The sequence below is a fragment of the Desmodus rotundus genome, chromosome 2, assembly GCF_022682495.2.
Source record: "Desmodus rotundus isolate HL8 chromosome 2, HLdesRot8A.1, whole genome shotgun sequence".
In the NCBI taxonomy this organism is placed as follows: Eukaryota; Metazoa; Chordata; class Mammalia; order Chiroptera; family Phyllostomidae; genus Desmodus; species Desmodus rotundus.
Genome location: NC_071388.1, coordinates 139,809,025 through 139,831,350, shown reverse-complemented (window position 1 = coordinate 139,831,350; position 22,326 = coordinate 139,809,025). Strand labels below are relative to the sequence as shown.

The window sequence follows — 22,326 nt, the reverse complement described above, 5'->3', positions numbered from 1 at the left end:
GTCACAGGACATGTTAAGGGGACAAGGAAATGAGTGATTTCACACAATCCCCATTTTATAAACCTTATTAAATGCGCCCATTTCCTGCCAGTTTGTGCTTCTCCCTGCTCTGCCCTGCCCTGCCCTGCTTTCCAACTTAGGGAACCACTCTTCCAGGCTCTTTTGCTCCCTGGCTTCAGCTTAGGGGAGACATGACTGGAAGGTGAAGTGCAGGAAGAAGGATTAGTTATCCTCACTGGTAATTTTTCCCCTTCTCTCTCTGTCTCCAGCAACGTCTCCAGAAGCTGCAGCTCTTGCCAGCTAGCTCTTACTTCCCAGGTTCTAGTTCCCACCCGAAAGCCCCATCTGGGGTCCCTCAAGCTCCCTCTGCATCATCTGTGTAATCCAGTTTTTGGACTAAACTTTATCTACTGAGAGACCTAGAGTGACTTTTATTTTTTTGGCTAGACTTTCACTGATACATAGGGATAAAGCATCTTCTCATCCTGGGAATTCAAGCACAGCCAGAGGCCTATTAAATAGGTCCTGACCTCTTCTCTTCCTTCCCCTCTCCTCTGCCTGGCAAATGTTCCAAATAGGAAAATAAATAAATAAATAAAAGTGATTTATCAAAGTCTAGTCCCACTTAAAGTTTCCTCCAGTGGTTGTTATGAGACAGAATCCCCCCATCAAATGTTTGCAACACTTTCCAAAGTCAACAAGCAGTGCTTTTTGCCAAAGTTCATTTTCCATATGTCTGCTAATGAACTTTTTTAAAAAAAATTTTCTTGTCTTAAGAACACTTAACAATGAGATTTCCTTTGTTCAATTTTTAAGTATATATAATACAATATTGTTAATTATAGCACAATGCTGTACAGCAGCTCTCTAGAAATTACTCATCTTGCACAACTGAAACTTTATGCCCAATGATTAGCAGTTTGCAATTTCCCTTCCATCTAGTCCCTGGTGCCCAATATTCCTCTCTCTGATTCTACGGTGTTGACTTATTATATGCCTCCTACAGGTGGAATCATGCAGTATTTATCCTTCTATGACTGGTTTATCTTACTTAGTGTCATGTTCAACATTCACCCATGTTGATGCATATCACAGAATTTCCTTCTTTTTTAAGCTGACCAATAGCCCATTGTATAAGCAGACCACCTTTGTCTTTACTCACTTGTGTATCGATGCACACTTGGGTTGTTTCTACATCATGACTACCATGAACAGTGCCGCAATGAACATAGGGGTGCTAGTATCTCTTCAAGTTCCTGGTTTCAATTCTTTTGCATAAATACACAGAAGTTATATTGCTGGATCATATGGTAGTTCAATTTTTGAGGAATCTCTATACTGTTTTCTAAGGCAGGTGCACCACTTCGCATTCCCACATACAGTGTATAAGGGTTTCAGTTTCTCCACATCCTCTCCAACACTAGTTGTCTTGTGTTTTTTGATAATAGCCATCTTAGCAGGTGTGAGGTGATATCTCATTGTGGTTTTGATTTGTATTTCCTTGGTGATTAGTGACAGTCGGCAACTTTTAATATACTTCTTGGCCATATCTACTTTGTATATCTACTTTGGAGAAATGTCTATTCAAGTCTTTAGCTAATTTTTAAATTGGGTTATTAGAGGGGTTTGGGGTGTTTGTTGTTGTCGTTGTTGTTGTTTGGCAATTATAGAGCCTGTAGTGGCTCTGTGACTTGGCTCAGGCCCATCTCAGCAGCCTGGGAGCAGTCCCGTCCACCCAGGTATCTGGTGGAAGATAGAAGGCTTATATCTCCAAAGGCAGGCCTACTGACTTCAATCAAACTTCAGATATTGGAAGCAGTTCTGCTCCCAGATTGAGGTTGAGAGGGCCTGGAGCTGAGTTATATGGCTGTCTTAGGATCTGCTGATGGACCAAGATCAGAAGAACTCCAACAGGTGTGACTCCTGGCAGGTCCCTGGGAGCACAGGACAGCTGCTGGACAGTGGCTGGATCCCAAGTTCCCACAAAGTTCCTGGACTGTGGCTGGATCCCAAAGTTCCCACTTGTTTCTATAGATGGTTGTCAAATTATCATTACTGACGAGGAATACAGTGAGTTCTCCTATTTTATAATCTTACTGATATTACTCCAAGAGAGATTTTAAAATGAGGAAAAAGCCTCTGCAAGCAGACATGTTTAAAAAAGAAAACTAATGCCCTGTTGGTGTGGCTAAGTTGGCTGGGCATCTTCTCACAAAGCCAAAGATCACCAGCCAGTTCAACTCCCAGTCAGGGCATATACCTAAGTTGTGTGTTCAGTCCCTGGTTGGGGTGCATATGAGAGGCAATTGATCGATATTTCTCTCCCTTTCTTTCTCCCTTGCTTCCCCTCTCTGTAAAAAATGAATAAATAAAATCTTTAACAAGAATAAAAATAAAGAAAAAAACTAACAATGATGTCGTCAAAAAAAAAATAAAACAAGAGCCCTGGCCAGTGTTTAATGTTTATATTTATATTATAACACCTGAACGGTGTTATATGTTTAATGTATTTGAAGTGTCCAGAATAGGCTCGGTTGGTTGTAGCATCATCCCATAAACCAAAAGTTCGCAGGCTCAAAAGTTCATAGGTCACATGTCTAGGTTGCAGGTTCCACCCCCAGTTGAGGTGCATATAAGAGGCAACTGATCAATGTTTCTCTCTCACATGGGTGATTGTCTCCCTCTCTCTTTCCTTCCCTTTCCCTCTCTCTAAAACAAATCAATAATCATGTCTTTGGGTGGGGATAAAAAAATGAATGAATGAATGAATGAATAAAACAAGAGAAAAAGAAAAATAGGATACTAGTTAACAGAAACATTCAGAAAATAAAACTAAGCTTTTCAGAATTAAAAGTGACAGTATAATTAAAATTTGATAGAGCAAGACAATTCAATAAGGAAAGAGTGGTTGTTGTTTTGGGTTTTTTTTCAATAAATAGTGCTGGGGCAACTGGATATCCATACACAACAGAATGAAGCTGGATCCCTATATATACCATATGCAAAAATTAACTTAAAATGAATCAGAAACCTAAGAGCTAAAACTATACAACTTTTAAAGACATAATAGCAAAACTTTCATAACTTTAGGTTAGAAAATGTTTCTTAGATATGACATCAAAAACAAAGTGACAGAAAATATATATTAATTGTACATCATCAAATAAAAACTTTTATACCTTAAAAGACACCATCAAGAAAGTGAGAAAACAACCCCAGAAGTTATAGATGTAGGTATGTATATATATTTTTTTATATTTGCAAATACATATCTCATAAAGGATATTTATATAGAACATATGAAGAACTCTTACAACTCAACAATAAAAAGACAAATAAGACAATGGACAAGAATTTAAATAAATATTTTTCCAAGGAAGATATACAAATGGAAAATAAGCACATAAAAAGATTTGACATTATTATTCATTGGGGAAATATATCAATACCACAATGAGATACCACTTCATAGCCACTAGGATAACTATAAAAAAAAAGGTAATACCAAATGTTGGCAAAGATGTGGCAAAATTGGAACCTCATACATCACTGATGGGCACATAAAATTGTGCAACCACTTGGGAAAATAGTTTGGCAGTTCCTGAAAAAGTTAAACACAGAGTTACCACATGCCCCAGTAATGTCACTTGTAGGAATACACCCAAGAGAAACAAAAATATACTCCCACACAAAAACATTCACATAAATATTTATAGCAGCACTATTCACAACCAAAATGTGTAAACAACACAAATGTCTGTCAACTGTTGAATGGATATAAAACATCTGGTATGTCCACAAATGGAATGTTATTCAGCTACAAAAATAAATATTAATACACAGTACAACATGAATGAATCATGAAAATATTATGCTAAGTGAAAGAGGCACACACAAAAGGACCATATTATATGTTTAATGTATTTGAAGTGTCCATAATAGGCAAATACATAAAGATAAAAAGTAGATAAGTAGGTGCCCTCACTGGTGTGACTCTGCTGGTTGGGCGTTGTCCCTCAAAGCAAATGGTCTTAGGTTCACTTTCCAGTCAGGGTACCTGCCTAGGTTGGAGGTTCGGTCCCTGGTCAATGCATTTCTGAGAGGCAACCAATCAATGTTTCTCTCTCACATCAAGGTTTCTCTCCCTCTTGCTCTCCCTCCCTTCCCTTCTTGCTCTTAGAAAACAGAAGTAGATTAGTAGTTGTCATGGGTTACAGTGGAAGGAATAATTGGGTGTGACTACTAATAGGAATATGGCTTGTTTGGGGACCGAAGAAATATTCTAAAATTAGATAGTGATGAGTGCACAACTGTGTGTACACACAATAAAACACTGAATTACACAGTTTAAAATGGTAAGCTTCACGGTATGTGGATTATAGCTCAATAAAGCTGCCATTTAATATAGAACCCCCTAGGGAGTTAGTAAGAAAAGAGGAGGAGGTCCAGGATTAAATTGCTGGGATACTCTATTTTTTAGAAATTTTATAGAAGAAGACAAATCAGCAAAAGGTACTGAGCAGGATCAGTCAGTGAAGTAGAATAAAAAACAGAACCTGTCATTGATGTTGAAGGAAGAAAGTATTTCAAGAAGTAGGGAGCAACTATGTCCAATGCTGCTGAGCAACTGAGTAAGAAGAAAATAACCAAGTGACCATTGGATTTGACAAGGAATGCCAATAAAATAATAATATTCTTAACATCTTTCCATGACCTTTACTAATTTAATGTTATTTCAAACTTGTAAAGTATGACCAAAAAAATTGCATTTATAGTATTTGTCAGTTTTTTTAAATATATAATTTTCTTAGCCTAAATATGCATTTTCATACTGTTAAAAATTAATAAATGGATTAAAAGAAATATTGAGAATATGTTTGAAAAATAGGACAAAAAGACAAGTATGGAAACTTTTAAATGATAAAATTAAGAACAATACAAGGATTCAAAGATTTGAATAATAGGTATTCTGTGAGAACAAAATGGAAAGAGAGAAGAGGAAGTTATCAAGAAAAAATTTTCAAGAAAATTTTGCAGAATTTAAGGATGTAAGTTTCCAGATTAAAAGGGTCTGGCTAGTGCTAAGCATAATGAATAAAATCAGGCCACATACCAAGCACCATCACTGTGAAATTTTAGAACATGGAAATAAAAGATACACAATCCAATCAGGACCCAGATAGCAAGCAGAAAGGAATGCCATACAGAATTTCAAGGATCACAATTATGTATATGTTTTCTTTTTTTTTTTTTTTTAATATATTTATTGATTATGCTATTACAGTTGTCCCATTTCCCCCCCCACTCCACTCCATCCTGCCCACCCCCCTCCCTCCCACATTCCCCCCCTATAGTTCATGTTTATAGGTCATACTTATAAGTTCTTTGGCTTCTACATTTCCTACACTATTTTTACCCTCCCCCTGTCTATTTTCCACCTATCATCTATGCTACTTATTCTCTGTACCTTTCCCCCTCTCTCCCCCTCCCACTCCCTTAATGACAACCCTCATGTTCTAGTTGTTTGCCTAGTTTGCTCTCGTTTTTGTTTTATGTGTGGCCGTTAATAACTGTGAGTTTGCTGTCATTTTTACTGTTCCAATTTTTGATCTTCTTTTTCTTAGGTAACTCCCTTTAACATTTCATATAATAAGGGCTTGGTGATGATGAGCTTCTTTAACTTGACCTTATCTGAGAAGCACTTTATCTTCCCTTCCATTCTAAGTGATAGGTTTGCTGGATACAGTAATCTTGGATGTAGGTCCTTGCGTTTAATCTTGGGTAATGTAATTATGATGTGCCTTGGTGTGTTCCTCCTTGGGTCCAGCTTCTTTGGGACTCTCTGAGCTTCCTGGACTTCCCGGAAGTCTATTTCCTTTGCCAGATTAGGGAAGTTCTCCTTCATTATTTGTTCAAATAAGTTTTCAATTTTTTGTTCTTCCTCTTCTCCTTCTGGCACCCCTATAATTCGGATGTGGGAACGTTTCAAGGCATCTGGGAGGTTCCTAAGCCTCTCCTCATTTTTCCAAGTTCTTGTTTCTTCATTCTTTTCTGTTTGGATGTTTGTTTCTTCCTTCTGGTCCACACCATTGATTTGAGTCCCAGTTTCCTTCGAATCACTATTGGTTCCCTGTACATTTTCCTTTGTTTCTCTTAGCATAGGCTTCATTTTTTCATCTGTTTTTCGAATAGATTCAACCAAGTCTGTGAGCATATTGATAACCAGTGCTTTGAACTGTGCATCCGATAGGTTGGCTATCTCTTCCTCGCTTAGTTGTATTTTTTCTGGAGCTTTGAAGTGTTCTGTCATTTGGGCCATTTTTTTTTTTTGTCTTGGCGCGTCTGTTACTTTAAGGGGCGGAGCCTTAGGTGTTCACCAGGGTGGGGTAATGCTGGTCACAGCGCTGTGACGCTGTACCTGGGGGGAGGGGCCGAGTGGGAGCAATGGCGCCCGCCTCACTCTCCTCCGGATTTCAATCCTTCACTCCGCTACCCACAATCAAACTGGGCCACTCTGGTGCTGGTTCCCGAGTAAGTGGGCCTGTGCACACTCTAGGCCCCTGTGGGTCTCTCCAACAACCTCTTCTGTGATGCTTGGAGTCTCTCCTGCTGCTGCCCCAACCCCCAGGGGCGCTTTCAATCAGAGGTTTGAGGCTTTATTTCCCGGAGCTGGAGCCCTGGGTTGCACGGTCTGCTTCATTGCCTGCCGTTCGTCAGGTTTATCTGTGGGCGAATTTGGTGCCACGGGGTGCTACCCGCCACTCTGCCTGCCCCACTCTCCGCCACTCTGAGTCCGGCCCTCTTGGTTTATCTGCGCAGATGTGGGGCCGCAGCATCTGCTAGTGCTCGGACTGCCATTTGTCCCACACTCCACCAGTCTCAGTCCCGCCACAGCCACGCGAGTCCTCTCCACCCCGGTGCCCGTCTCCGCCCCTCCTACCAGTCTGGATGAATGGTTATTTTCTATTTTCTTGGTGTTGGTCCCCCTTGCTGTTCGATTCTCTGTCAGTTCTGGTTGTGCAAGGAGGCGCAGTGTGTCTACCTACGCCGCCATCTTGGTTCTCCTCTATGTATATGTTTTCAATTCCAACAGTGAAATCAGAAGACAATGGAAGTGTGTGTTCAAAGTTCTGAGGGGGAATTATTTGCAGCCTAGGATTCTACATGCAGTAAAAATAATAATCATATCTCAAGGTAGAATAGAAAGGGAAGGGTCAACTCAAGGAAACTGTATGAAGGACCTATGGACAAAGACAGCATTGGGGAGGATTGAAAGTGGAAGGTGGGGCATGGGTAGGGCAGGGGAGAGTACTGGGGGGGGCAGAAATGGGGATAACTGTAATTGAACAACAATAAAAAAAGAACATTTTTAGAGGTACAAGAATATCAAAAATTTTACTTGACATATAAGCCTGCTCAAGAAGCTATTGGAGAATGTGCTCCTCCATTACAGCAGAGTAAAGTAACAAGGAGGAAGATAAGGAATTCAGGAAACAAGGATGTAATACAGGACAGATGAGGCTCATGAAGGAAAATCCCAGGATGACAGCTGTGCGACAGAGCTGGAGAGCAACTGGTCTAAGACTGGAGCAGGTGAAAGGTCTGAGAGAAACCTAATGTGCCTGAAAGTTTTGAGATGGTATTTCCACAGTTGGGGGAAAGGTTGTTCTAGTATAGTGATAAGTTCATAGAAAAACTAAAAGAAGAAAAACAATAAAACCAGACACATTGATTTTAGGGAGAACAAAATATTGCTCAGGACAAGAAAAGTGATCATGGTATACCACTTAGCTTATCCATGACTAACACTTACATAGTCATACAAATATGAACTTGATTACTGGCCTAATCAAATAGCCACCTTAGGAGGCGGGTGGGAGCAGAAGTGAACTGAGCATGGTCGAGGAAAGTAGTGGAAAAACATTAAGTCCTCATTCTCCAGAGTGGTAAGTCAAAACATAATGCTGAAAGTGTTTTCCACTTAAGTGTCTCTTTTCACTGACTTTATAAATGCTCACACTCTCTCTGTGCACCTGTAAATTTCAGCACAATGTTGAGCATATAATACATGCTAAATAAAACATTTTACGGTAGGTCATTAGCTAATTTTATATATTGACAGTCAGACAACATAAAAATGTTTGACCTCAATTTTATGTAAAATTTTCCTCAGAAGCATTTCTGGAATGAAGAAAATATTTTGAAAGTAGATGTTAAAATTTTGAACTACCTTTTGCAAATCAACTTGCGGCAGTCTCTTCACAGAAGAACTACAATGTATAAGAAAATATGTTTTAAATATAATTAAAAGGTTATATCTTCTGACCATGTTTTCTGGTGTGTAGTCAAGTAAAATAAACATAGGGAAAAAAGTCAGTACGAAAGCTATTGAAAATCTCATTGTTCTATTTATGAACATTTGTTTTTATTAAAACACCCACCTTCACCTTTACCTAGAATCAACACTTACTCATTAGGACCAGCTCGCGGTAAAACATTAGAAGCACAGCCCACATGACAATGGCTATGCTTCCGAGGGCAATGGCTATCTGATTCATTCCTATTCTCTGTCATCAAATCCTTTGCAAATCTTTATCTGTTCCCTCACTGCTCCATACTTTCTATTTTTCCCTGACAAATGAAAAGTCTACAGAAATTTGAGAGAAAGAGAAGGTATAAGCCTAATCAAAGGAAGACTGATTACTTTCTTGACATTCTGTCAAAGTACCAATAGCATCTGAAGCAGCTACAAAGTTCCCTTGTTCATTCATTTTTAAAACAAATCTGTAATTGGATCATTTGGTTTTAATAGCTTCTTTGATCTAGAGAGGCAGATTCATTATAATTGGCATTTATAAATTTATGTCGAGCGAAACTTACTAAGAATTATGGTTAAAATTTGCAAATAGTCAATATAAAATAATTTTTCTATTAATCCTGAGAATTTTTGCAGAATGTTTTTAAAATTATTTAACACTAAGATATTGTGACTAGGGATTTGAACCATTTTTTAAAGATAGTTAAAGTCACCACAAAATAGAAAAATCCTCCCAATATGTTATTCCATGAAACACTGGAAAACCATAGCAGACTCTAAAGAAGCAAGTAATTTACATATAATTAGTAGAAAAGTATCTCTGAGTATACAATAATAGAGAGTGATTTATTGGAAAATCTAAGACACTTTAGAAGACTAATTTAAAAAGCATGAAAATTATAGAACCTTCTATAGAGTTTGAAGAAATATTCACGTCTCCACATTTATATGATTTCCAAATGGTATAACTATGCCCATTCAAATGTTGTACTAATTTTAATAGAGATTTAAATACTAAATTTTACATTGAATTTGGGGGGATCTATGCCAAAGCTAAATCAACATATCAAAGCAAAATTTTAGGAGGAGGTGTCTTTAAATAAAATGAATCAAAAGGCAATAAAGTACCTATTAGGAAATTAAACATATAATCTTCTAATTTAAAGTCAGAAGATTAAAGTTGCTTTTCATTAACCTATACTAGCACCATACTACTGAGGCATTTGGCATTCTAGGCTTGCTGTGGTGTGTCCTGCCAACTGTCTGCCAGAGAGAAAGGTAATGACCTCTTTGGACTTCAGTTACTCCATCTAAAAGAAATTCCAAGACTTTGCAGAGATTGCAAAAGGAAAGCATCTACATTTTATGATATTTCCCACTCTAGTTGATGCACAGTTTAAAGAACTTCCTAATTCAGAGGATCTTTGTGATTTTTTTATTTTTCATTGCTTGGTAATCACTGCACTACTCATATATGCTCTGGCCTTATCATTAATTTGCTGGCTATTCTCTTCTATCATAAACTCTGACATATTCATTTGGTATTTAGTAGCATATGTTAGGAAGTAAAAATCACCTTCAAACTCCACCAGCAGTACATCCACTGACAATTTTGTATCAAGATAAAATGGAATTAAAAAAGAAAGGGATGGATTTGGCACTACCACTACCATCACCCATGTTATAAACAACTAGAAGATGAGACAAAATATAGAAAACAATGGCTTAGAAAAAGGCATTATAAGATTGTGATCTCGGAGAGAAAGAGAACAGACAATGGGACCTCCACATTCACCAGCTTATTTCCTGGAGATAGTTTTGAGGCAACAACACAGAGTCAAGCAGTGTCCCTAAGCTGAAGCAGAGATCACCATTCAGGTAAACCACGAAAGACAGGATTGGTGGAGCACAGTACCACAAAGGAAGGAGCTGTACGAAGAATGAGCTATTGAGATGTGCACTGGGCTCTGCGTGAGACTTTGGCTGGCTACTTACCTGTTCATGCATGAAAGGAAGTGGCTCAAGGCTGGGAAAAGAACAAAGAGCTGGTCAGCAAACCCCTGTGGCTCCCAAAAGGCTCAGAATAGTTTGTCTTCCCACCAGCCACACTGGGGGAGGGGGGCAGGGAGCAGTGGCGGGAAATGCAGAGAGCACCACGTAGAATCCTCAGAAAAGTACCATATGTCAAGGCACAATAAAAATCAAATTGCTGAAAACTGATGATAAAAAAAAATCTTAAAATCACCCAGGAAAATAAGATGCATCATGGCACATATACAGAGTAATAAGGAAGAGGGTGACAGCAAACTCTTCATCAGAAACTATGCAAATCAAATATACTGAAATACAAATAAAAACTGTCTACCTAAAGCTCTTTACCAGGGGAGAGCATTTTCAAAAATGATAAATAAGTATGCATTTCCAAGTGAACAAACCAAGAGAATTCATTGCCAACAGAACTGTATTCCAAAAATGTTAAAGGAAGTTTCTTAGAGCTAAAAAAACAAAAAAAACACCAGATAGAAAGTTAAACTTTGAGAGGACTGAGGAAAGCTAGAAATGATGAATGTGTAGGGAAATATTAAAGACAACTTTCTCATTTTTTAAAAACTATTTTCAAAATATAATTGACTTTAAAGCAAAAATGTAACCGTGTAGTTTGGGATTTGCACCATATGTGTAAGTAAAATATAGACAACAAAAGCACAAAGGATAAAAAGATGGACAATATTGTATATTGTTATAAGGTTTTCATACTACAAATAAAAAGGTACAAGAAGGAAGATGGCAGCAAGATAGGTGGGAGCAGAGTCCACTTCCCCCTGCGAACAGGTAAAACACCTAGCCCATCTTCTGAGGAACAGAGCGAACAGCCAACGATATCCCAGCATATATGAAGACTGGAGACCAAAAACTGTAGAGGACATTGAAAAATCAGACGGTAAAGAGAGTGCTTAAGGACAATAAGGTCTCTGGGACCAGCGTGAGGACCAGGGTGGCTGCAGCCCCAGGTCCGGTGCCTGCCAGGTCTGCTGCAAGATTCTTGGGAGAGGACCTGGCTGGGTTGTGTGAGAGGCCAGGTGCTTGTTTGGACATGTGGGCTTGAATAGGAAAAATTTTTTAAAAAGAAAAAGAGAAAAAAGAAGCACTCAGAGTCTGGGGAATTCTCCACAGCCACCTCTTACACCCCTACCCCTGCAGCCCCGGGGTCAGTGCACACCCAATCTGCAGCCCAGAGGCTGCACCCAGAGCCCTGCAGGGCTGACTGGCTCTCTAGGAGGAAGGTGGAAATGCCCTGCAGAGGGGAGCTGCAGGGCTGGGGAGTCGGCAGTCCCCAGAAAGGCTTGACTCAATGGAGGGGCTGAACGACCCTGAAGGGGCACTGAGAGTCCCTAGCATCTAAGACAGCAAAGAGCAAGAAGGTGGTGTGTGAGTTGCCCCTAATTGGTGCAACTCAAGGACAGCGAAACTGGTGGACTAAAGGTCTAGAGAGGGCACAGAAGGGCACTGAGGAACCGGGCTGGAGGCTGGAGAACAGTGAAGAGTATGGCTCAGGAAGAGAGAAAAGCGATACCAGTTCCTCCCCAGCCTGTCCCAGACAAGAAGAGCAGCAGAACTGGCTTGACCGGTTTAAACCCAGTAGAAGGCTTTTTTTTAAAATTCCTTCTTCCTTTCTTTCCTTCTTTCTTTATTCTGTCTTCCTTCCCTCCTTCCTTCCTTTCCTTTTTTTATTCCTTCTTCCTTCATTTATTATTTTTTTAATTTAAAAAAATTTTAATTCCTTCTTCCTTTCTTCCCTTCTCTTTTTTTAACTCCTTCTTCCTTCCTTCCTTCCCTTTCATTTTCTTTCTTTTTTTTTCTTCTTTTCACACAGATGAGACCTGGAGCTATTAAAGACCAGAGTTAGACCCAAACAGGGGGTCATCCCAATAGCTGACACAGTGAGACAAATATCACTTTGTTATTCCAGAGAACTTGCAAGGTGGGGGTGGTGAACACCAGCACACCTCCTGGAAGAGGAAACCCACCAACAAAGGAACCACCACCAGATAACAATGGAAGAAGGTGAAGGAGGGAATGGAAGCCACACTAACTTCCATCCAGGACCAATCTGGAAATACAACTAAATTGTGGAGAAATTACCCACAACGAACAACTGAACAAGAGTGAAAGAGAAGCCTCAAAACTTTGTACACACAGAAAAATCAGCTTCAACACAACCTGTCTACACCTGCACAACAGAATATAAGATGTGGTGGATGGAGTGATCCTCCGTTAACCAGCTGGAGGGAAAGACCCACCAAAGAATGACCCAACAACAATGAAAACCCAAAGACATACACAGAGCCAACATAAACAACAGCCCAAGACCAGCAAGCTCAGGAGATTAAGGACACTGCACCACTGAATCTCACAGACCTTCTACCATAGAAGTTTACATCAGAAACCCAGGGAGTAAGAATAGATCAATTTAAGAAGCAGAGGCTAACAAGAAGAGTCTCACAAACAATGGGAGGACAAAGAATCCCCAAATGAAAGGAAAGGGGGAAGCCTCAGAAAGAATGCTAAATGAAATAGAGGCAAGTCAAGTATCAGATATTGAGTTCAAAGCAATGGTTATCAGGAAGCTCAATGAGTTCACAGAGAATTACCAGAAACTACAAAGAAACTATAATGAACTCACTGCAATCTATATCAACATGAAAAGGAAATAGAAACTATCAACAAAGGCCAAGAGGAAATAAAAATACAATTTCTGAATTGAAGAACACAGTAGAAGGAATCAAAAGCAGACTCAATGAAGCAGAGGATCAGATTAGTGTGCTGGAGGAGAAGGTAGAAAAACAACACCCAGAATGAGCAAGAAAAGAAAAAGAGGCTCAGAAAGAATGAAGACAGATTAAGGGAAATGCAGAACAACATGAAATGTAATAATATCCATATAATAGGGGTACCAGAACGAGAAGAAGAAGAGCAAGGGATAGAAAACCTATTTGAAAAAGTAATGATGGAAAACTTCCCTAATTTAATGAGAGAAAAAGTCACACAAATCCAGGAATCACAGTGTCCCAATCAAGAGGAACCCAAAGAGGCCCACTGCAAGACACATCATAATTAAAATGGCAAAATTCCAAGACAAAGAGAGAATCTTAAAGGCAGCAAGGGAGAAACAGGAAGGAACATACAAGGGAGCCCCGATAAGATTAGCAGCTGACTTCTCAATAGAAACGCTCCAAGCCAGAATAGAATGGCAAGAAATATTCCAAGTAATGAGAACCAGAGGCCTGCAACCAAGGCTACTTTACCCAGCAAGGCTCTCAATCAAGATAGAAGGCCAAATAAGGAGTTTCCCAGACAAAAGAAGTCTAAAAGAATATACCTCCACCAAACCAGCTCTGCAAGAGATGCTAAAGGGACTGCTTTAAGGAAAGGAAGGAAAAGAGAAAGAGAGAGGAACACAGGTAGGAAAAAATGGCAATGAATAACTACCTATCGATAATAACCTTAATTGTAAATGGATTAAATGCTCCAATCAAAAGACATAGAATAGCCGAATGGATAAGAAGGCAGGACCCACACATATGCTGCCTACAAGAGACCCACCTCAGGACAAAGGACCTATACAGACTGAAAGTGAAGGGGTGGAAACAAATTTTCCAAGCAAATGGACAGGAAAAAAAAAGCCAGGGTAGCAATACTCATATCAGACAAAATAGACTTCAAAAAAAAGGGCCAAATAGAGAGACCCAGAAGGCTACTACAAGGGAAAAATACACCAGGAAGACATAAACATTGTAAATATATATGCCCCCAATATAGGAGCACCCAAATACATAAAGAAAATCGTGGAGGACTTCAAGAAAGATATTGACAGCAACACAATTATAGTAGGGGATTTTAATACCCCACTGTCAAAAATGGACGGATCTTTCAAACAAAACATCAACAAAGCTATCATGGCATTGAACAATGCCCTAGATGAAATGGAATTAAGTGATATATAGAGAGAGCCTTTCATCCCAAAGAAACAAAATACACATTCTTTTCAAATGCACATGGAACATTTTCAAAGATAGACCACATGATAGGACACAAAGCAAGCCTCAACAAATTCAAGAAAATTGAAATCATATCAAGCATTTTCTCTGACCACAAGGGACTGAAACTAGAAACCAACCCCAAGGGAAAAAACCCAAAACACTCAAAATCATGGAGATTGAATAGCATGCTATTAAACAATGAATGGGTCAAGAATGAGATTAGGGAAAAAGTCAAAAAGTTTCTGGAAACAAACGAAAATGACCTCACAACAACCCAAAACTTATGGGACATAGCAAAGGCAGTCCTGAGAGGGAAGTTCATAGCCATACAGGCCTTCCTAAAAAGAATAGAAACATCTCAAATAAACAACCTAACCCTACACCTACAAGAACTTGAGGAACAACAGTAAAGACAGCCCAGAGCAAGTAGAAGGAAGGAAATAACCCAGATCAGAGCGGAATTAAATGTCAGAGAGAAAAGCACAATTCTAAGGATCAATGAATTTAGGAGCTTCTTCTTTGAAAAGATAAACAAAATTGACAAGCCTCTAAGCAGGCTCATAAAGAAAAAAAGAGAGAGGATCCAAATAAACACAATTAGAAATGAAAGAGGAGAGATTACAACTGATACCACAGAAATACAAAGGATTGTAAGAAATTACTATGAAGAGCTGTATGCCAAGAAATTTGAAAACCTAGGTGAAATGGACACATTTCTAGAAAAATATAATCTTCCAAAACTGAATGAAGAAGCAGAAAGCCTGAACAGACCAAGAATAGCAGACGAAATTGAATCAGTAATGAAAAAGCTCCCGACACACAAAAGCCCTGGACCAGATGGTTTCACAGGAGAATTCTACAAAGCTTTTAAGGAAGAGCTCACCCCTACCCTTCACAGACTATTTCAAAAAATCCAAAATGATGGAAGACTCCCAAACTCTTCTTATGAAGCCAGCATCATCCTGATCCCAAAAACAGATAAAGACACAGCGAAGAAAGAAAACTTCAGGCCAATATCACTGATGAACACAGATGCTAAAATCCTTAACAAAATATTGGCAAACCGCTTCCAGCAATACATTAAAAAGATCATACACCATGACCAAGTGGAATTCATCCCAGGGATGCAAGGATGGTACAATATTCACAAATCAATAAACGTAATACTTCACATAAACAAAAGCATAGACAAAAATCACATCATCATATCAATAGATGTGGGAAAAGCATTTGATAAGATACAGCACCCATTTCTGATAAAAACACTCAGCAAAGTGGGAAAAGAGGGAGCATTCCTCAACATAATAAAGACCATATATGAGAGACCTACAGCCAACATCAATGGGCAAAAACTAAAATCTTTCTCACTAAGATCAGGAACAAGACAAGGTTGTCCACTTTCACCACTTCTATTCAACATAGTATTGGAAGCTTTAGCCACAGCAATCAGGCAAGAAAAAGAAATAAAAGGTGTCCAAATTGGAAAGGAGGAAACAAAACTGTCATTGTTTGCAGATGACATGATAGTGTACATAGAAAATCCTATAGACTCCACCAAAAAACTGCCCGACCTAATAAATGAATTTGGCAAAACAGCGGGATACAAAGTCAATATCCAGAAGTCAAAGGCATTTTTGTATACCAACAATGAAACATCAGAAGCAGAAATCAGGGAAAAAAATCCCATTTGATATAGCAACAAGAAAAATAAAGTACTTAGTAATAAATCTAACCAAAGAGGTAAAAGACCTGTACTCAGAAAACTACACAACACTGAAGAAAGAAATCAAAGAAGACAAAAATAAATGGAAACATATACCATGTTCATGGATTGGAAGAATTAACATCATCAAAATATCCATACTGCCCAAAGCAATTTATAGATTCAATGCAATGCCTATTAAAGTACCCATGACATATTTCACAGACATAGAACAAACATTTCAGAAATTTATATGGGACCATAAATGACCCTGAATTGCTGCTGCAATTTTGAGAAAGAAGAGCAAAGTAGGAGGGATCACAGTACCTGATACCAAACTGTATTACAAGGTCACTGTAGTTAAAACAGCCTGGTACTCGCATAAGAACAGACACATAGACCAATGGAACAGAATACAGTCTCTATGGTCAATTAATATTCGACAAAGGGGGCAGCAGAATAAAATGGAGTAAAACTAGCCTCTTCAACAAATGGTGTTGGGAGATTTGGAAAACTACATGCAAAAAAATGAAACTCAAGCACCAACTTACACCATACACAAAAATAAATTCAAGGTGGATAAAAGATTTAAATATAAGTCGTGACACCATTAAAGTCCTAGAGGAGAACATAGGCAGGAAAATCTCAAATATTTCATGCAGCAGTATTTTCACTGATATGTCCCCTAGAGCAAGGGACATAAAGGGAAGAATAAACAAATGGGATCTCATCAAAATAAAAAACTTCTGCGTGGCTAAAGAAAAACAGTATTAAAATGAAAAGAGAACCAACGGTATGGGAAAACATATTTGCCAATGATACCTCAGACAAGGGTTTAATCTCCAAAATATATAAAGAACTCACATGACTCCACTCTAAGAAGACAAGCAACCCAGTTAAAAAATGGGCAAAGTACTTGAGCAGACACTTCTCCAAGGAGGACGTACAGAGGGTCCAGAGACATATAAAAAGATGCTCAGTATCACTAGCTACCAGAGAGATGCAAATTAAAACCACAATGAGATACCACCTCACATTGGTCAGAATGACCATCATAAACAAAGCAACAAACAATTGTTGGAGAGGTTGTGGAGAAAAGGGAACCCTAGTGCCCTGTTGGTGGGATTGCAGACTGGAGCAACCACTATGGAAAACAGTATGGAATTTCCTCAAAAAAATAAAAATGGAACTGCCTTTTGATCTGGCAGTTCCATTGCTAGGATTATACACTAAGAACCCTGAAATATCAGTTCAAAAGAACCTAAGTACTCCAATGTTCATCACAGCACAATTTACAATAGCCAAGTGCTGGAAGCAACCTAGGTGCCCGTCAGTAAATGAATGGATCAAAAAACTGTGGTACATTTACACAATGGAATTCTGCGCAGCAGGAAGAAAGAAGGAGCTCCTACCCTTTGTGACAGCATGGATGGAACTGGAAAGCATTATGCTAAGCGAAATAAGCCAGGCAGTAAAAGACAAATACCATATGATCTCACCTTTAACAGGAACCTAATCAACAAAATAAACAAACAAGCAAAATATAACCAAAGACACTGAAATTGAGAATAGGCTGACAGTGACCAGCGGGGTGAGGGGAAGGAATTTCAGGTGAATAGGGTGAAGGGTTTGCAATAACAATTATAAAGGACACATGGACAATTAACAGCGGGGTTGGAAACGGGAGAGAGGGTGGGAGAGCTGGAGTGTTGGGCTGGGGTTGGGGGAAAAGGCAGAAAACTGTACTTGAACAACAATATAAATAAATAAATAGTACAATATTATTTGATGGCAGACTGTGATAAGTTAATTTTACATACCATCAACCCAAGAGAAACTAACAAAAAACAAAGCAATGTAAATAAAATATAATTGTAAAAAATAGTCAATCTCAATAAAAGAAAAGGGAACAGGAAAAAGGAACAAAGAACAATTGGTAGGGCAGGCTCTATCCACTGAAAACAATAAAGAATCTTATGCTCATATCAATAATAATAATAACTAACATCAACCAATCACTTACTATATGCCAGTAAAAGTTTTAAGTACTTTATAGATGTATCTAAAGTCATTTAATCATCACAACACTAATAATAGGTAGACACCATTATTAACCCCATTCTATAGATATAAACCTTATGCACTTACCCAATGGTAAGGGTAGATGTGATAAGATGATTTAGTAATTCAGAAGCAGTCGGAGAATTCAGGACTGTAGCTAGCCTTGGGAATTTGTCATGGAAGAGGTAAGGCTTGAGCTAGCTCTAGCAAGCTCTACACTTGATGACTACCAAGATTTTTACACTTGATGTCAGAATCTAATATCAGAGACCTAGTACTTTAGCAGAGCAGTTTAAATCAGTTCTTCAACTATTTCAGCAAACGTTTATTGAACACCTACTATGTTGTGGGCTCTGGAATCACAGAGATGGACAAAAGATGGATGTTTATTAATATTTAAATGCCCCATACTGCTAGACGTCATTGAGGTGCAGACTTACCTTCAAAAGGTTCGTCATGTAGTCAGTTGTCTGTGTATTTGCATATGTGTGCACGTGTGATGTGTATAAACAAATCAGACAGCAACTGAGACTGGATAATACTATGAGCTAACCTGAGTAATATGATGAGTACAGGAAGCAGGAGGTTAGTGTGAAGTACCCCGAGATGCCTTCATGAAGGAGATGCCTTGCAGCTGAACATGGAAAAACCATGTAGCACGTCTATATAAGCAAAGAAGGGAGAAGGGGTACACCAGCTGGTGAGAACAGGATGAGAAAGACTCAGGTGGAAAAAACATAGTCAGCTTAGCTAAAGGTAGGTACAAATTGGGGCAGGAAAATTAACTAGAATCCTAGATTTTTATTGAGAAAACAGAATTCATGTTTTATCCCCAAATTCTAACTAAATCCTTCTGTTTTAGTTACTCAGGAGAAAGGGTGTAAATACAAAGAGGGCAGAGAATTCCCAAAACAATAGACAAAAAGGTTTCAGTGATCATTTAATATGCAGCTAATTTTTTCAGATCTCAAAAATATCAATAAAAATTAAAAGAGAGAAACATTTACTTGATCCAAGATTTTGTTGATTTTTCTGAAACAAAAGCTTCTCTCAGCAGTTAATAGACATGCATTACTGATGCCATCAAACAGTACAGAAAATAGGAACCGTACACTAAAGAGCAAGTAGTATAATCATGGATACTCCCATGGGCTGCAGAAGTGCCTGCTCTGCTCCAATGGCACGACACTGGGCCTTCAGCGTGGCCAGGCAATGTCCCCGCCACATTTTGTCAGCAGACTAGCGAATGTTCGTAGTGACGGGAACACACAGCCCAGGTGTATAGCCTTGCCCTCATTCATGGCTCAGATCACCTCAGTGCAAAGTCACTCCCCTCTCCTGGCTCCCTCGAATGGCCTCAAATACCAATTAAACAGCTTCACCATCTCTGTATCTAAATTTAACATAGGTATCAAGTTTGGATGCCTGATGAGACTAATTAAGTACTTTGCAGAGGTGTGAAGTGATCAGTCCTAGAACAGAAGAAGAAAACGAAATCCCCAGAGGTCGATTTGACACAGTTCTTGTCCCTTATTGAAGTTTCATAAGATCACAACTGAAACAACATTCTACCATAAATTGAAGGGCTCTGTGTTAACAGCAGGAAACAAAAGGCATCTCACAACTCTTCCCCCACTAATTTAGTATCCACCAGGAATTCTGAAATAATCATACTACCATATAGCGCCACCTAGTGTCCAGAGGCAGGTGTGTATTAACATTAGCTGAGCCCAAGGGGACATCTTCCTGCAATCACCTTCAAGGACTTCCAGTTACATTTGGTTGTTTACCACACCAGAATTCCTACTATGAGTCCTCATTCTACTTCAGAGCATACCCAAGACAGTGTAATTATGAATTTAGTTTATTGTAGTTAAATCCTATTTTTGTAGATTTTCCTGCAAACCCTTCCCTGGGATTACTTTTTCTCAACACTTAACATAAATCTGACTCTCACTTTTTCTTCTCCCTTCTCTCCTCCCTTATTGGAATGTGGACTCTCTCTGTACATTTTTTAAAGATTTTATTTATTTACTTTTAGAGAGAGGGGGAGGGAGGGAGAAAGAAAGGGAGAGAAACATCAATGTGCAAGAGATACTTCAATCGGTTGCCTCTCACACGCTCCCAACTGGGGACCTGGCCTGCAACCCAGGCAAGTGCCCTGACTGGGAATCCAACCAGCAACCTTTTGGTTTGCAGGCCAGCACTCAATCCACTGAGCCACACCAGCCAGGTCCTCTCTATACTTCTTAGCAGCATTATCTGCTGCATTAAATAGAATTGGGAAGAGGGGGCTGTCCCAGAAATGCATCAAAATGGTTCATAACATTAGCATTTGAGTGGCTTCACAATTGCTTCCTTTTGTAGAGTCACCATTTCCCTCCTCCTAGTCCCACAACACCACCGTGGGAGAAAGACAGAAATGTAAATGAATAATTAAAAATCAACCTAGTAACAGAATCTAACAGAATAAAAATAATTCCCAGGATTAATTACCCAAGAGTCCTCATTTCCTTCCAAGCAATCTTTAGAGTATGAGCCCATGCAAGCCACTCCTAGACAGGGAGTGTGAAAATTTTTAAAGATGCGAGCCTCCGGGTAGGAATAATTCCGTCAAGGCATTTTGAGACCTACTGTCTTTGAGTCAGACTTCTTCCATACCAGGTAAAACAGAAAATTTGAGCAATGAGATGAGGTCAGAGTTTACAAACATGAACTTGGGACAGCTTTCTTAGTTTGCCTTGGAGTTATTTTGCCAGATTGCCACGCAATACTTAGGACACGATACAAAATTACTCCTTCTTTATATGATACTCAAATTTAAGTGAATGTCCTGTGTTTTACAGGGCAACCCTACTCGGAGTGGAACAAAAGACTTAGCTGGGGAAAATAACCAGGCTCCCAGCAGAAAGGGATTCACTTTTATGGAAATGGTGCTTTGGTGGGTGTGCAAAGACTGACACCAAAGCAAAGCCCAACACTGTAAGCATTCAAATAATACTTTGTGTGTATTTAACATTTTAAAATTCATAAAGCCTGTCACACACGTTAATACAATAATTAGTAGATAATAATACAAGAATAAACTGTGTGTGGTGTCCTCACAACTGTAGACTTAATTTTGCTCCACCCTGTATTACCTGGCTCCTCCTCAGGACAACTCGTATGTGGGTATTTTTATGCCTGGGTCCAGGCTGTCGGATGTTAGGAAGTTGTCACGGTGATCCGCGTGGACCTGTGTAAGAAAGCCAGAACATGAATCCATGCCTCAGCGTGGTGCAGTGTTTACAAATTTAAAACAAAAAAGTTCATGTAGACATTACACAAGGCTTTCAATCCCTGAGCTACAGATGAAAATTAAATATCTGGCAAACCCAGTATAAAACTAATATTGCGAGAGAAGGCCAGGGAAAAAGAAGATCTTTTCAGAAAGAGCCACTGAGCTGTGTCGCATACTTTCAGACTGTAGAGTCTAGTTTGGTTTTTTAAACAACAAAACACCCATTTTATGTCCTCAAGCACAGTAAGACATTATTCTTCAGAGGTAGGTTTATTCACATGTACCCTAAGTTTCTAAATCTCCACCTACTACACTTTGTAAGCCATTTACACATCTTAGAGATCTTTAATAAAATCACAGGGCAATCTACATCTGTTTAACTTGGAGTTCATTTTTCCTAGATCTTTACATTTCAAATTTAGAAAATGTTCTTGTAATACTACTTTCGGTGTTAAAAACCGGGGTCTTTTTACATTGTAAGTTAGTGACACCTGGTGTTCATAGTATGTATTGCACTTCTCCACAGCACAGTTTTCACAGCTGACCTGTAGTCCTCAAATTCGAGAGTTCATAAAAATTCCCTGAAGACTTTCTTAAAATGCAGCTTCTTAACCCCTCACAAATTCTGATGCTATCTATCTGGGTGATTACAGTATGTGAGCCCCAAAGCTACCACCCCTTTTCCTCCTCCTGGTCGATCTTATTCAAGAGAATTTTACTGTGCATATGAGTTGTGGGACCTTGTTAAAGCACAGATTCTGGGGCAGGAGTTTGGGGACAGAGCCAGAGATTCTGCATTTCTTCCAAGCTCTCGGGTAGCTTCACACCCCCATCTGGGACCTAAGCATTTCCACTTCTTTATGTAGCCGGACCACCACGGTCTGAACCCTGAGTCTCCACAACATGCCTTTATAGACGTTTCTCG

General features: G+C 39.1%; 1 long non-coding RNA gene across 2 annotated transcripts in view; it reads right to left on the bottom strand.

Moving 5' to 3' along the window:
* Window positions 1-22,326, bottom strand: part of LOC123480676 (uncharacterized) — a 60,803-nt gene that overhangs the window by 34,223 nt on the left and 4,254 nt on the right. For both annotated transcript variants that reach the window (XR_006656756.3, XR_008426165.2), the window contains exon 3: window positions 21,262-21,356. This is a non-coding gene — a long non-coding RNA (uncharacterized lncRNA). The remainder of the gene's footprint in view (window positions 1-21,261; window positions 21,357-22,326) is intronic.